We start from the raw sequence: 18,528 nt of genomic DNA on the forward strand, positions 1-18,528 counted from the left end.
GGTAAATTTCAAATGTAATTCCGCAAGAATTTTGAAATCCAGAGGTGCGAGCCGGGGTTTGAACCCACGACCCTCTGCTTGAGAGGCGATAGGTCAAACCACTAGGCCACCACGGCTTTACCATTGACTCATTAGGTAGGTATGGCAATTTAATTCAAATTCCGGGACTTTATTAATACCCAATCCCATGGGAATCCCAAAAATATATCGTGGTCTTCATTTGCGTTGTACGAACGACTCTTGTGCAAAATATCTTAGTGGTTTAAACTTTTGAAAATGCAAGTTATCAACTTATCATCATTACCTATCAGCAGCCGGAAGACCCACTGCTGAACAAAGGTGTCCCCCTTAGAACGACAACACCGGTTGCCCGCAATTCTCACGATGTCGTCAGTCCACCTGGTCGGACGCCTGCAGGGCTACTACGAAACTCGAAACTCGAATTTGGTGTCGTGCGGTCCCTCTGACACTTAAACTATTTAATACAAGAGCGAGAGGGACGATACGATACGAACTTCGAATTTCGTAGTACCCCTACTGCTTGCGCTTCGTCTTCGTCTTACGGTTCGCGGTCGCCACTCGAGAACTTTTCTCCCCCAACGGTTATCTGTTCTTCGAGCGCCCGTCCATTGCCACTCCAACTTGCATAAAAATTTAAGTTTTATTTCTTAGACAGGCTATGTTATGTAAATACCCTAACTGTTCCTGTGTTGTGATTCATTCATTCATTCAAGTATGTAGGTACATATTTTATTTAATAAAAAATAGCCTGTTTTTCCCGAGAGCCAGCAAACTACACTTAGTTTTATCCAAATTCGTCGAGCCGTTTTTGCGTCAGAGTCTAAAAACACACACACCATCTTAAACTTTCGCAACACAATATTAGTGGGATTAAATCCTTATTTTCCCTTCAATCAAACTGTTTTATGACTTTGAACCGACAATGGTAGACGGATGGCGAATGACGGCCAAGCTAATTTGCGTCAACAAAATAGGTACATGCAAATGAGAACGCATTTGAATTGATATTATCATTTTGTTTAAATGTTCGTATGGCCCACTCGTTATCTATTTTATTTAACCAAACAAGTCTTATTAAGTCGTACCAACATGTTGCTATTTATTATTTTTGAAAGCGAAAAGTTTGCTTCATTGTTTGGATAAAAATAGCCCAAGAGCTGATTGCACCTAAATACTTAGCTTTTTAGGTGGTTGGAATATTCAAACAAATGAATTCTAGAATTAACGTGTACATACCTCGATATTGGAATGCGTCCCTGGCGAGCCTGTTAGATAACGACAACTCGTCCCAGGCTCAGCTCCAGGCCAAAGGTCGTAACCTTTAACCCACCACTTGCGGGCCTCGTCAAAACAAATACATCAATCGATAATACAACAAAAAATAGAAAAAAACTTACCTACGCCGCCGAAATCTGTCGCAGCTTTTGCTGACGTGATTTATTGTCCGCTCTTAGTACCACTAATCGTTCGAGATGTACCAACCAATTATTAGTCAACATAACACTATATCACTTTGACGGTCGCGGTTTTTAATACTTAGCATCACTCGAATGTTTAGTAGATTCGCTCCGGCGAACAATTATTCAATCATTTCACATAAAACGGTTGTGCCGGTCGGGAGGCGCGTAACGCGCGGACTCTTCCCTGTGGCTCCCTGAAAACTGAAACGGACGAAGCCTACGGAAAATACGAGCCTCGCTGGGATTCGGTGTGAAACTGCGTTCTAGAGGAGCGAGTACAGGATTGCCGCCTTACTCACACCTAATGACTCAGCCGTGAGTCAGAGGAGGTCTAATAGATATTGCCTAGCGAGCCCGGCCGCCGGAGTACGCCGAAGTTGGCCGGTTTCGGGCGACCGACAGCGAAAGCTCAATGAACAACGATAATTAATTACATTAGTAGGTATATGAAAATGACATTTCTGAGATGCTTTCAGTGCTCTTCCGTGGGCGCACTTCGGGTTGAGTATGAATTCGTTTAACAGTGGTTTAACATAATATTCAAGCACGCCGCGCGGCTGGATGACAATGCTGATGAAATGCAGTAGTCGGCAGGTTCACGTAAGATAACTAGCTTATATTAGGCTGTCGTTACTTTTGGTTTTGTTTTATATATGAACGCGCTCGCATTCTACTGCCGCTTGGACACAAAAAAATACACAACAACACAAGCCTTAGATCAAAATAAAAGAGGTAGTACTTATGTGTTCGAACTGCGTTGAATGTAAAATAGGGTAGGCTAATAATAAAGAATGTTACAAAAATGTAAAAAATAAGGTTAATGTAAAATATGTAAAGTAACATTTTATTAAAGGAAAAGGACAAATGAATATAGGTAGGTACTCTACCTACTTATTTCCTCATTAATTAAGTACTAATTATAATTGTTATCGGTTTTAATATAAAAATATAGTTTTAAAAAATGCCTCAAGAGCAAATTCTGCAACATGCAATCGATTGTAAACGTTTTTCTTGTCATCTATAAGAACTAGGTAATATTACTTGTTCTGTACCTAGAAAATTGGCGGCCAAGACTCACAAACTCTTAACGATTTCGGTTTAATAAAAGACATCAAATCCCAGAAAAAAGTCTGGACGGTTTGGTAAGGAATTTAGATTAATATTGGCACAATATTGAAGATTTAAACAAGATAGATATATAGATATATACCCCTTATAAAAATTATATAATCACATAAATTATTGTAGATGTGTACATGTCAGTCACACATCAGCGCCACATCTAGCGATAAGTTAAGCACAACCAGAGGTATTATTAGTATCTGATCAGAGGTCTCAAGAAAACAGGCATAAGTTTAAGTTTAGTAATGCTTTTCAATAATTTATTGAATCAGGCGTTACTTTGCGGAGGTCCATATCGATGACTAACATCTGGTAGTATGGTGTACGGTTGTGTTGCACTGAAGATGAGCTCTGGTTGAGTTCGAACCGCGTCGTTCTATTGTGGTGGTGGTGATAGATGGGTTTGTGTGATTTGTGTGTGTTCTTACAGTGTGGAGGTGGAGGAACTGCATGAAACACGCATATCTTGCATCATAAAAACTTAGCTATCATAAGGTCGCGGGTGAGCAAAGAAATTATTTTAGTTCATTAATGCTTTTCAGCTAGGTAGGTACCTACTTGAAGTATCCTGCGAGCTCATTTACAGTTTTTGATTACCATAAACAAGACTTTGTATGGTGTGTATAGTATGGTAAGATGTGGTGGAGTTGTGTTGCTAAAAATATTGAACATAGTAAAACATGTTGGCTACATTTGTATAGCACTCCGTGACCATGTAAACATGGTACTGTTTTTGTAAATTGGCACGCGCGTCACGTAGGCATACTAAAGTTTCAAATATAAATAAATAAAAGTTAATCTCGTGTTCCCATTAATTTACTGTTGTTCTTTCCAGGCCGACAACTACAGGTCGTAGAATAACGCACCCAGGTTAATTGGGAACTTCAAACACATTACAATCCTTCTAGTGTATGTTCAGGTTTCTTCTAGATCAAAATCTGATGTGTAAATTCACACATGGTTGGTATAGATAAGATCCTCATAAATTTCCAAGAACATCCAATTATTTTCAATATAGACAGACTACCAATTTCCGTTTATCATTATTATAACCACCTTGATATTATTTAAACAACAGAAATGATTGTGTTCAGTTAATTCACACCATCAATGTTAATATAGAGCAGAACAAAAGATTCATTCTGAGAATTCATACAATTATTTTATACTAACTGTCTTTATTATTTATCAATAAACTGAAAGTTCAACATATAAGACCATTTCATTATTTCAGTACAAAATATAAGAGATTCATTAAGTCACAAGAATGCATAGTAAATATGTGTATACTTAATAGCTAAGTGATAAAAATGGACGGTAAATCTTTACTAAGGCACAGTACAAACATTAACTTAAAACTAATAAGGCTCTTGTCATAATAACTACAGCTTTATACAGACAAAAATCTATAAGGTGGACTACTTTGTTTTGCATACATAAAATTAAGGTTTTTCGCAAGTACTCCTACACATTAGTCTTTAAAGTTAACAAATCAGCATTGAACATATTCAAGTTAAATTTAAATGACTTTGTTTATAGCATTAATACTATCTATGTAATCTGTAATGTATCAAGATTTCTATAGCAATATAATAAAGAGATAAACTTTGTGTTTATTTATTTAAATTTAAGGGGTATAATCTGGTATAATTATTCAGGTATAACCCAATACATATTAAATGTATAATTAAAAATAAAATAACTAAAAATGATTCTAACAAAGTCTAAAGTAGATAGTTTCACTATTACAGTTCCTTCCTAGATTATCACAAAACTGTTAGTCAAAGAGAAAAAATTAGGGAATGGTTTGGTGAATTAATATCAAGCCTTGGCAAAAAGCATGGGTCCTATAAGTTTGACCGCTATGTGTGTCTGTCCGTGGTACCGGCGAGGCGAGACGAGAATTGAAATTGCGGCGCTGCCATACAAATCTCAATTCTCGTCTCGCCTCGCCGGTGGAAATCGCCTTAAGGTGCACTCAGCACTCCTTTTTTTTACATAGTTTTAAAAGACAGCAGTATTTTCTAAAGAGGATATTTTTTGAGAAAGAGTAGAGATAAACAGATAGGTTAGTCTAAAATAAATCATATTATGCCTATTGATAACTTACTCTCTGCGAATGGTATACAAACTACGATACAAAATTTTAACTTATGTAGGGGGTATTTCAATAATAATAATAAAATCAATAATTGCCACAGATAAAAAAGAGAGGACTACATAAATAAAAACTAAAAACTTTAGCTTTACTACCAAGCCTTCGTGACATAATAAAAAAAATGAAAATTACTTAAAAGTAAATGTAGTAGTTAACGCGATTTTCACAATAAACTGTAGCGTCCATTAAACCACTACCCCCTAGCCGCAGTTGGTCCACGTGTTGGCAATAGTGTCAAAATATCTGCACACCGGGCGTGGAACTGCGCGGCGTACCCGAAGTTATTTAAATTGTCCAGACCAAGTCGAGAAGCGGAGATACATTCTTTCTGGTGGCACTCTCGACTCATTTTATTGCGTGAATCTTATAACTTCCGTTTCCCTATTGCATTTAATTTCATTTTTTGTAAATACTTCCCTTTTGATATCTTTATAATACGTTCTTGTGCCTCTAAAATCCTTTATTTAATCTTCGAAGCCTCAGGAGGCGCACCTACAAAACTATTAATATTTTTTCTATAATTTTTAATTTACAACGGCAAACAAATTATCCATCAACGCTTGAAAGAAAATTGACTAAGCAAATTTTTTTTAAGATTTGAGTTATATACATGTTTAGAACATAAATTTTATGGTTAAAATGTATACATTTCTTATCTTAAGGGGGTTGCTCTTCCATACAAACCTACGGACACCCCGCATAGCTTCCACGGACATGTTTTCTTAGAGGATTTTTTGAGAATAGTAAATTATGGATATGCTCTTCAAGCAAAATCCAAAAAAAAGTAACTTTATTGCATCAAAAGTGCAGCGTGATGCAGTAAATTTTGATGCATTTTACCATTGTATGAGTACAACTGACAGTGTTCGCAGCGAGCATGTAGTGACATCTTATATGGGTGCGTGAGTCAGTGTCACAAAATCAAACTATTGTAAATAGGTATCGACTATTTCGTGTGGTCACGTGACCATCACCTTTGGCTCAGATAATACGACAACTAAATGAAGAAAGCATGAGATCACTGAGAGATCAAGTTCAAGTTTCTGAGTCTAGTATTTACTTTTTTTGTTTTTAAATCTGTTATTTTCGGAAGTTGAAACGCCTAAACTATTATTTCTGATTAATGCAAGGACACAAACTATAAGCAGGACGAAAAACAGGTAAGTTACTTTTAAAATTGTCATTTAAAATAATAATTATTTAAGTAACAGACCCAGTCCTCGGCAAAAATTATTTCATTGCATACTTTACATACATTATAATGCGGTGCTTCGATCTAGGACAAGTGGTTTTAAATTCAACTTACAAATTCTGAACAGATATTAGTTATTTACTCTTACGTAGACAGTAGCGCCACTAATTTATATAAAGCATATATATTCTCACAATAAAAGGTGCTAGGTGTAATCACTAAACTAATTAGTTAAAAAATAAGGTCTACATTCAACATACATTGCATGTGTATGAATATCAAGTTTAACAGTGAGGCTCAAATAAATTCCTACATATCACGGCATTTTTACGGCCGCTAAATCTAGGCTCAGTGAATAAAAAGGTTTTCACAATCGAAGTACTTTTCGTACCACCTTTTATTATTATTACTGGCTAGATAAGTAAAATTTAAACGTCATTATAATACATTTTTGTCACAACGTCAAGTCAATGAGATTGATATTCAAAGCAATTATGTTTGAATAATTATGGTTTGAACACAAATCAAGAAGTCAAAAAGTTGGCGGACGAGAGGAAATTAGCAAGAGTGCAACTCTTAAACTATTTATGTATGTACGATTTGATGATGAGGATAACATATGTAATTGAATACACGGGTATGTTAATTTTATCATTTTTGTCAGAAACATTAATATTTGTTACAAGAACACCAGAGACAGGGCTGTAAGAATTTCATTCCTACTGGGTGGCCAAAGTATGGCTTATCGTGTGTACCAAACTTGTGGTCTGCAGCAACCTACTACGAAAACATACCAAATTTCCCTAACTCTTAGTTGCGCCGTGAACATTTTCACTCCATAGAAGTAAGTCGCTTCCCACCGTCTGTCTGCATATGTACGAGTATGTACTGTATGTACTCTATTATGAAGTGATTCAAGATTTTTTATTTTATTTATAAGTGTGAGAAACGGCAAGGGTTATGGTTTTGGAGCATATGTATGGTCATTTCTTTCGCACGCTATGCAACAAGGCCTTGATGCATCTTAACAAGTAAGACAATAAACAACAAGACAATAGAAGAGACAAGAAAATAAGTCTTTGTTAGGAGTGACACAGGTTGTTAATTTTATGCGTATGTGAGTCTGTCTGTGTATCTTTCCGTCGGCCCATCCGTCCGTCCGTCTGTCGATCCGTCCATCTGTCTGTCCGTCTGTCTGTCTGTCTGTCTTTCGAAGTGAACACTACATCATTGATGACATATGGATCCGAGACGTGGTGCTTTACTTTAGGCCTTATAAATAGGCTCAGAGTTGCTCAGCGAGCTATGGAGAGAGCTATGCTTGGGGTTTCTCTACGGGACCGAATCAGAAATGAGGAGATACGTAGAAGAACAAGGGTCACCGACATAGCCAAGCGAATCAGCTCGTTGAAGTGGCAATGGGCCGGCCATATAGCACGGAGAGCGGATGGCCGTTGGGGCCGAAAAGTTCTCGAGTGGAGGCCGCGGATCGGCAAGCGCAGCGTAGGACGTCCACCAACAAGATGGACGGATGACCTGGTTAAAGCCGCAGGTTCACGGTGGATGCAGGCCGCTGCCAGCCAAAGCAACTGGAAGTCTGTAGGGGAGGCCTATGTCCAACAGTGGACGTCCTACGGCTGAGATGATGATGATGATGGTGAATAAAGTTGTACCAACTGTACTTTAGTCGAAAATTTTACTACGACCTTTAAAATTTATAAGTATTTTATTGATAATTAGAAGCAGAGTCTTGGGAAATAGCTCATGTTAGGAGATAGAGAGATCAGAAGAGGTATCGTTAGATTTGTCTCTGTTAGGCACTCCTAACACAGGTGTCACTACACAGGTTGTTAATTTTATGCGTATGTGAGTCTGCAGTCCTGGATTTATAAATAGGCCGTATAGGCCGCGGCCTAGGGGCGGCAGATTTAAAAAAATATTATTTTAGAAAGTTACATAGGGCGGCGGATATAAAGTGGCCTACACTCATAAAAAAACATAAATCCGCCACTGTGAGTCTGTCAGTGTACCTTTCCGTCGCCTCATCCGTCCGTCCGTCTGTTGATCTGTCCATCTGTCTGTCCGTCTGTCTGTCTGTCTGTGTTTCGAAGTGAATCATTGTCCTATTTTTTTAATGATTGTTTACCAACGCAGACACCAAACCTTTTATCCTAAAAAGCTGAAATTTAAGATAAGGAAAATATGGGCTTATTATGTACCTACATAAAATTCTACTGGTTCGTAACTATTATTTAGTTTTTAGGGTTCCGTACCTAAAAAGTGCCAACGGAACCCTATTGCTGAGACTCCGCTGTCTGTCTGTCTGTCTGTCCGTCCGTCTGTCACAGGGCTCTATCTCTTGAGTCGTAATAGTTAGACACTTTAAATTTTTACAGGTTATGTATTACTGTGGCCGCTATAACAACAAATACTCAAACCAGAATAATATAAATATTTTAGGGCGGCTCCCATACAACAAACGTGATTGTTTAGCCGTTTTTTGCATGATGTTAATAACGGCAACAGGTAGACGCTTGAAATATTCACAGAATATTTAGCTGTATAATTACTTTAAAAATAAATAAATTAATTAAAATAAAACAAATATTTAAGGAGGACTTCCATACAACAAACTTGTTTTTCTGGCCGTTTTTTTTTTGCTTATGTCTAATGTTGTATAGATAATGGTACGGAAGACATCGTGCGCGAATCCGACTCGCACTTGGCCAGTTTATTTTTAATACCCAGGGTAGGTAGCATGGAATTCAATGTTATATATTTAATTTTACAACTCTATCTCCATATCACTAATCTCTGTAAATTGACATGCAGGCAGAAAGGAATAGCAAAAATCTAAATTCAATATCAGGATATTTTGAAAAAGATAAGTATTGTTCACAAACCGATCTTAATGAAGATGATGATGGTGATGATGATGATGATGATGATGATGATGGTCGTGAGAAACTTTGTCACAAAGACTTAGTTCAGATAGTTTGATATTACGCTGTCCGTCCGTCTATTTCTATAGGATTACTTAAAACTGAAGCAAACTGAAGTGGCAGTGGGCCGGCCATATCAGCCGAAGAACCGATAACTGCTAGGGTAAACGAGTAAAAGCCTAGCGTGGCGTGGGACGCCCTCAGACTAGGTGGAGCGATGATCTTCACTGGGTAGCTGACAGTAACTGGATGAGAGTGGCCGAGGATCGTGCTCAGTGGCGTGCAATTGGAGACGCCTATGTCCAGTAGTGGGCTAAGATAGGCCGATAATGATGATGATGATGATGATGACTTAAAATAAGACAATAATCCCACTCATATTATAAATGCGAAAGTTTGTTAGTCTGTTTGTTTATTTCTTTATTACCTTTTCACGTCTAAATCGTTGAACCGATTAGGATGAAATTTGGGATACAGATAGTTTGAGTCCCGTAGAAAAACATAGGGTAGTTTTTTTTAATCACATAATTCCCGCGGAATAGCTATAAACGAATTCTACGCGGACAGAGTTGCGTGCAACAGTATGTACATTAGGGAATTTACCTACTGATAGTCTGATTTACGTCCTTATGCTGTAACTAAAAGGCATCGGTCACTTTATTCCTCCACCTAAGTATCTTATAGTCTGTCTGCTAATACTATTTCTGTATTTATTAATGCACAATTCCTTTCAGATTCAATGCTAACTAACTGCATATAACTTTGCCTGGAATCATTATATTGCGAAAGTAGCCATGGTGCTGTCATGCAATATTCAAGGTGAAGAAAAGAAGAAACGTTTAATGTTGATATGCAAGAAATTTAGGAATATCCGACTGATTAGATTTATTTATTAACGCTGTGTTAAAAAGTTTGTTCTAAATAAATATGATGTACACAATGAAATAAAGTCTTCGTAGGCATCTTTCTTTTAGCGTTCCGTGGGTGGAAATTTTAGTGGAGATTCTAAAAACAAGAATACCAACAGGTATGTAGTTTTTATTTGTTGAATGAAACTACAGTAATTTCAGATGATGAGATAATAGGGGTACATTATATATAAAGTACTATAAAACCGTACAACTTTGACTTTTGAGATAACTTTGCCCAAGTTGTCATTTTTTTAAATATCTGAAATAAAACAAAATTGACTGATTTGTGACCACTTTGTGACATGCACATTTCTAAATAATTTTTGTACATTTTTTTCCCTTTTGTCACGAATAAATCTTTTCTTTTTCGATATTAGAATATTTCTTTATTCCTGACGGGAGTTACTTCTTCTTTTTAGGGTTCCGTACCCAAAGGGTGCTTGAGCCTATCGAGGCTGTTTGTAGATTACTGTGGAGTTGTCACTTTTTATGTGTTTTTTTTAACTATAGCGTACAATTACGTACATTTTTTCTGATTTACAAGAAATTAGAAAAGTCGACTGCTTCATAGTGAAAAAGATAGCGCCCGCCAGAAAGTACTTCAAATTAGTAGTTTTTTTTTTTTTTTATAATCGGTTCCATTTTTTGTTAAAAAATTTTTTCATGTACCTACATTTTCTGATGTCAGTGAATTCCATGCGACACCATGTCACCGCCAGGAAGTATGACACTCAACTTCGAAGCTGTCTCACCCTGGAGATTGCGTGGATCGATATTTACTTGAAATCTTATTAACTTATTTATTGTTTTGTCACTAGTAACGTGCTAGCACAAGTCTTTTCGCGATAGTTTTAATCTTCTTCTGCGTGAAACATTGTAGTAGAAAAATAGTAGAATTATTATATGTTCAATTTTTTTAACAAACGAGTTAGTGTTATGCTCTATGTCACAGGATGACTAAATATTGACTATCGATATCGATAATAATATCACTCATGTTTAGACTTTGCTCATGTCTAGCTTTAGAGACATTCTTGACTGAGCCGGCCGCGATAACTGTAGTAGGTAGTATGACGTTCTTTTTAGAGTGTCATTGCTACTGAACTGTCAGGTTGCCTTACAGAAGAAAAGTAAACTCATGTAAAATGACAATCTCGCATACAGATACCCAGAATCAAGAACCAAAATCAGAAGAATTGTATAAGTTCATATATTGATAATTTTTTATTGTGAGCTTACTTTTTTTTAATTATGTGTAACTATTATTACAAATTATATATTTTTAAGCTTCTGGTACCTTGACTTTTGTATTTAGGACTATTGCATGGTAGGTGCACGCGGCTAGTAGCTAGTTTTATAAGATCTCCGCTTACAAATTGTATCTTTCGCGTCACTGCTTTTATTATAGTGGCATCATAATAATGTTTGATTTTGAGTTTGCATTATATTATAGGCACTAAGTAAGTATAGAAGTTAGGTTGGTCAAAACTGTCATATTGGCTGTACATTAATTTTCATCTAATCTAGTGTCCCAAATTTCAAATTTGTCAATTTTCAAAATCACTCAATATGCTTGACTGAAATGTTTACATCGTAAAATCTGGGCCATATTGTCCGAAATAAAGGTCGTTACTTATTATTGTAATAGCTGGTTCAGATTTTCGATCACGAACCCATCTGGACCCGGTCATTTGAAAGGCATGGGACCACAGCCAACATATCTAATATAGATGAGATGAGCAGAACTTTGGAGGTCTATCCCCTAATACACTATAAGGATGTGCTAGCGGACAGGCCTCTACAGTTGCCAGATCCGGACAGTAATTCACATGGAGTGGGCTATGGCGTTAATAGGATGCCGCATACAGCATTACCGAGATATGGAGTGAGATAACGGACACCTACCATTCCAATTTTCCAATATCATATAAATTGTACTTTTAGTAGACGATGACATTATGCCGTTCACTAAATGGGCCGCTCAAACTATTGACCCCCCGAAACAACGAGGTGTAGTATAATATAATGCTTCAAAAATATATTTCACATACTTTTATTCTGACCTAGAAAGACGTGTAATAATATGTGATATTTTTGATTGGTTCGATTGTATATCTATCTTGTCTTGAGTGGATAGAGATGAACGAAATAAATACTTGAATAATTGAGTGGTTTCGGTGTTACCAGGTTCCTTGACCCTTGATGCGTGGCTTTACTGGTACGTCCATGAGGCACATGTGCCATATGACCAGTGATGTAAATAATGGAGTTGTTCTTTCGAAAAAATAATAAACTTTATTACATACATTATAATAATTATTTTTATTCTTGAACCACATTTAGATAAACAATGAAAATTGCTACGGGGATATTATATTACCTTATCATTACTATGGCGACGTGTCAAAAGAACGCTGCACATTGCTTCGGGACAGAGAACTTGTTAATTTGCGGAACCTCATATAAATTGACAACAATATTTTTTACTTTACTTCTGCGCTACGAACCGTGCCCCACAACTACGTCCATGTGAAATATCTATACAATAAGTTTACATACACGCCCGCTCTCTTTCTCTTCGATGTAAAACAATATTTTATTATGTATGTATAGTATATGTCACACAAGCTCGACTAGCTGTCACAAATACCTACTATATAACTATTATTAGGTATTGTGTGATATATATATTCATGTAGGAGGAGGGAGGTGGAGGAGGGCGTGTACTGCATGTTATTATATTATGTAGGAACGTATCACATAGATCTAACTGTGCCGCACGGTTGATAGCAGAGAAACCTAGGGCAAAATTAAATACTGTAGGTTCTAGATGCTGACTAACAGTCAAGCTCAAAAAAATTTAATTGCTAGTGGTACGGTTGGCTTGTTGATTGACTGGACAGCGGGCATATTTAACTTGTATCACAAAGTTTATACCTTTTTTTGTTCTCAAAGTATTAGCTGAATCTAATGCCGACGTTGTTCACTAGCAGACCTGACCCCCTGATCCTGATAATTATTCTCAAACGCTGTCTAATGCGACGTACTGCATTTTACTTACCCCAAAGAAAAGATTGTATGGTAGAACTGCAACTGTCACAGGCGGAACGGCAGTGATGGGTCTGGTAATTGCAGCCTGCTCGCGTGCACAGACAGATGAGAGGAATAGAGCAACAAAATAATTAAAATAAACTGGAATTAATCAAAATACCACGCACAGGACTTATCACGCTAACGCACACGAGTAATATTTACCTCGACGTTTCGGCAACATTACAGTGGCCGTGGTCACGAGTAGACTGAAGTGTGGGGTGTCAAGTCTGCCTAGCAGCGCGAGTCCTTCGAACTACCCGCACTTGGTCATTTTTATTTGTCACCCCACACTTCAGTCTACCCGTGACCACGGCCACTGTAATGTTGCCGAAACGTCGAGGTAAATATTACTCGTGTCTAAAAATATATTGTTTCCAAAATAGTTACTTGATTTATAATGCATAATAATTGGCATGATAATTGGGATATGAATTTACTGTACCAGCGGGAAAATTACAAATTAATTATACCCACTGCCCTGTCAACCAGACTAGTTAGCCGTAGATACTACAGGCAAAGAGCGATCAAAAAGTAGCAAAGTAAAGACATTCCCTTTTTACTCTTAGTATTTGAGGACATGTAAAACTATTTGAGCATTTCCAAATAAAGTTTGTACATTTGATTTGCGACTCCTATTTGTGATAAAAATTTGCAGGTTTGTAGAGTGAACGATATTGAGTCGTAATAACATAGTCTCTCAAAATGTCCCAATTGGTTTGTATGGAAATTTCCTTTTTTGTTACCAAAACTATGGATTTGCGGTAACAAAAAAGGAACTTTCCATACAAATTAATTGGGACATTTCGGGAGACTATCTACCTGCAAATTTTTACCCAAATCGGAGTCGCAAATCAAATGTACAAACTTTTTTAGAAATGCTCATTTTAGCACTGTAGCTTGCTGTAACAAAGTACCAAACTGTTCAGCTACCTATGAGCTTGACTGCTTCGAATTAGGTTTGATGCAACATCTGTCTCCGATGATGACGTGTCAGCTAAACTGAACGTGCCCGTAGTCTGCAAGTACGACGGATTATTTGCGGTAGTTCTAGTTCCTTCACAAGACCTTGAAGAAAGAACTGCGTTATTTTTCCGCCTTTGTACCTTTGCAAGAACTGAAGATGCTACTGCGAAAGGAACAAAGGCAAAAAAATAAACGCAGTTTTTCCTTCAAGTCTTGTAAAGGAACTAATGCAAAAAAAACGCAATAGTTCCATCGCACGAACATCCAAAGGAAACACTGCCAATAATCCAGTACACACGACTACAAGCCTGCTGGATCGGAAAAAAATCCTAGCAGATAATACTTACAATAGGTAGTTATATGATACCAATCGACAACTGTTTTCGACTCGAAGGTAACAAAGGGAGTGTAGATGATTTTGGAACTGCTCGTAGTCTTCTGCTGATTGTGCCAAATCATCGGTTATGATATCCTAACAAAATCAATTTATAGAGATAAGTAGGTACAAAATTAGCACGGGATAATTTTTACCGCAATTTGATCGGCGCAAGTTATCGGCGAGTGGGTGAACTTTTGCTGTTATGTAAGTATTTCGTAAGTATTTATTTATACCTATAAAGGCAAAACATGGCCTAAAAATGCATGAGATTTGGCAAACGTATTCCTTGAGGATCGCAGAGGTGCAAGAAGTTTTTTTTTTAATTCGAATACCTACACTACAGAGTAGATTTTTTTCTTCAACGGGAGCGAAGCCGCGGGATTAAGCTAGTAATTATATATACGAACTGAGAAATCCAGATGCAGAAGCCTAGATAAACTCTTCGTCAACTCTTTTCATGGTTAGCAACTTATTAATAATTGATATTAGCAGTTTATGATTACTAATTCTCTACCAAAAGTCTTACCACAGAAATTGAGTGATGATGATGATGATAATTAGGATAGTAAACTCTGTATGGATTTTATTACCTCTTTTGATAGAAAGAGCTTACACGAAGCACTGTTCATAAAATATTAGGTATGTCTAAAGGCACTGTTACACATGCTCGTTACTGGACTGAAGCAAACGCGTTCACACTTGCTTATTACCTTTCCCCTTCCACCCCGTCTCGAGCTTGCCACTAATAAGCATGCTCGATAGTAGCATGTCCTGTTCACACATGCTACTAGCTAGCATTTGCTCAATAGTAGCATGCTTTCTTGCTACTAAAGAGCATGTGTAACAGTGTCTTAAGGGACTTTGGCTTTACGGATGCCCTTGATAAACTTGATTGCCTGTGCATTCCTGTGCGTGTCGTACAAGATGACTAAGAGCCCTGGTGGCAGCGCTCTCTATTGCCAACTACGAATTCCAAACTCCAGCTCTGCGGCGTGGAAGGTAAGGACAAACCACCGCACTATTTTCCCAAGAAACTCGTCCTGTAGATTTGCTACCGATTTTCAACCGACGACCATGACCACTTTAGCAAGAGTAGTAACTACGAAAAGTAACTATAAATATAACCTGAATAATAGCAAGACCATCAACCAAGACAAGAAACCGTGGTCAGAATCTCGGTAATTTCTCAATTTATCGTACACATATTATGACCACTTGAAAGGCGTTTGGCTCGTATTATAATATGCGAACAGTTATCCAAGACCCTGCTTCTAATTATCAATAAAATACTTATAGATTTTATAGGTCGTAGTAAAATTTTCGAGTAAAGTACAGTTAGTACAAAATTTCGTGACTCGATAAAAAAATGTGAATATTACTCGAAGGAGTACCCCGATCGGGTAGCTAAGTGTCGCAATAGACTTTCGCTAGCTGGCGCTGTCTATTTGAGTGTGTGCGTGAGCTCCTAGTGTCCGTATACGGCCGCAATCGACGTTCAAAGTAAAGCACCTCGTTTGCGGCTTTGGCGGAATATTTCATTTCGAGTGTGGGGTCAAAAAATCGGTTACGCTTAGATACTCCCGCCACTAGTTTTTGGTGAAATAATTCTTCATAATTTACGAAAAAAACCTGAAAAAAGGAACTATTGATAACAGCGCCATCTAACGGGACATTGCTCATGAGCTAACCAGGAGCAAACCCCTTAAGCAGAGATCTGCTAGAGACATTCTGTTTTTTTTTATGTCAATCCTACTCTTTGGCTAATGTCAAACATCTATGTGACAATTGACTGCCATCAATGTCTGCCGCGACCTGCGGTACTACGAAATTCAAAAATCGAAGTTCGTGTCGTTCTGTCCCTCTCACTCTCGTATTAAATAATATAAGCGTCAGCGGGACGGCAAGATACGAAGTTCGAATTTTACACTTCGTAATACGGGCCCTGCGTGACAGATACCATAGATAAACCTAGATACTTATGCATTTACTTTTCAGGTAAAGGGAATTCAACTTATACAAAAATACGAAGGTCAAACTAAGGTCAAACATATTTTTGCCTATATATGCGTAATCCTAAGTATTTCTGAATCAGAATAGGACAAAATTGTTCAAAACCCTATCCTTCCAAATGGTTATCGAATCAGGGTACATTGGTAAAATAGAAAAACCAATTGTGTTTCGTGCTATACATTGTCTGTTTTACCGAAACCTTTAAAGCTCTCACGATGGCTTCCCCCACTCCCACCCCTAGCCCAAACACGAGATAATGTGTTTCCTTTGTCTATTGTACACCATGATACCTATAAATCGCTTCCTTTTTTTAAAAAAGTCTTTGTTATTTTCTCGTGATTCTGTACGAAATTTTCGCTTTCGATAATTTTAAAAGCTTCGTCGTTTAGTGTAATCAACAAAGTTGATGTGACGTTTATTTTTGTAAAACAGTGGAAATTGAAACAGTTGTTTTAATGTATTGCCATTTCTCGCTAGCTGCGGGAGGGAAGCAGAAGTTTCCTTCAAAGGTCTCAAGGTGGCGAAAAGTTAATTACAATAGAAAAATAATGTTTTCGGAGAAACCAGGTTGTTTTTTACGTAGAAAACGAAATATGAAATTGTCTTCTGTTTAAAGTTTTTTTTATTTTACAGAAAAAGAGGCAATTGTAATTAAAAACTGATTTACATTAAACATAACTGCGAAAATGAGTCGAAATTTTGGGAGCTTATTTGAGATTCAAGGATCTAAGTCACCTTCTTCTCTTTCTTTTTCTTTTCTATCATTATCAGCATTATCATATCACCATAGGACGTCCACGTTAGACACTCCAGTTGCTTCGGTTGGAAATGGCTTAATAGGCCAGCACACACGGTGAAACGCAACTGCAACAATACTGCAACTTCTAGTTACTTTTGAGTTGAACACATGACGCAACCAGTTTGAAACCGATTTGAAACGCGTTGCAAATCAGTCGCATTGAAACCGGCGTGCAAGAAACTCGTGTTTGTTGTTTTATCGGCTTGGCGCCCTTTTCGGTGCAATAAAATGGCTAAGACGAAGATAAAACATTAAATTTGTGTTGGAAGTTAACTTTTGCTCATACGATAACAATCCATGAATCTATCAGTTTCTTGTAATTCTTTGGCAGCTACGAACATACGGCAGGTGATATTCTTCTCAATGTGTTCGTAGGAACACACTCCCCGCAACGCATCCACGCTTATAGGCGCCTGCGGTAGATGTGGCTGGACCAATCCCATTTTACTGGTTCATAGGAAAACACTCCCGCAACGCATCCACGCTTATAGGCGGCTGCGGTAGATGTGCCTGGACCAATCCCATTTACTGGTTCATAGGAAACACACTCCCCGCAACGCATCACGCTTATAGGCGGCTGCGGTAGATGTGCCTGGACCAATCCCATTTTACTGGTTCATAGGAAACACACTCCCGCAACGCATCCACGCTTATAGGCGGCTGCGGCAGATGTGCCTGGACCAATCCCATTTACTGGTTCATAGGAAACACACTCCCGCAAACGCATCCACGCTTATAGGCGCCTGCGGCAGATGTGCCTGGACCAATCCCATTTTACTGGTTCATAGGAAACACACTCCCGCAACGCATCCACGCTTATAGGCGCCTGCGGCAGATGTGCCTGGCCAATCCCATTTTACTGGTTCATAGGAAACACACTCCCCGCAACGCATCCACGCTTATAGCGCCTGCGGCAGATGTGCCTGGACAATCCCATTTTACTGGTTCATAGGAAACACACTCCCCGCAACGCATCCATGCTTAGCGGTAACTTTCCACATCGGCGATTTGAATTTTATCGAGTCCGTGATTTATCCAAGATAATTTAATTATTCGTACCTTAATCTCGTGCCCTATCAAGGGGCTTTAAATCAATCAAGTACGTTAATAACCATTAATTACAACGGTCCAGGAAACGGAATTCACTCGCAACGAGTTTGTTTACGACTTTGTTGCGTTGAAGGACGGAGGCGCTGCAGGATGACTACAGCTTTTACTGTAGAAAAACGGTCGTTTATTTGATTGTAATATGTTTCGTTGGGCCGAAGAATCTCATGCTGGTGTGGCTAGCTTTGAGGATGAACTCTCTTGTAATTTAAAACCCACAATATACACATCGTGATGATGGGTAATTTACAAAAGATACTTACCCACACCTTTGTTTGTTTGGTGGAATTTTTACGTAAAAAACATGAAGCACGTCTTTGCTTTCATGAGCATCAGCGTATTTTTAAGCACCACTATGCTCGACCTTGAAT

The sequence above is a fragment of the Choristoneura fumiferana genome, chromosome 18 (genome assembly GCF_025370935.1).
Source record: "Choristoneura fumiferana chromosome 18, NRCan_CFum_1, whole genome shotgun sequence".
In the NCBI taxonomy this organism is placed as follows: Eukaryota; Metazoa; Arthropoda; class Insecta; order Lepidoptera; family Tortricidae; genus Choristoneura; species Choristoneura fumiferana.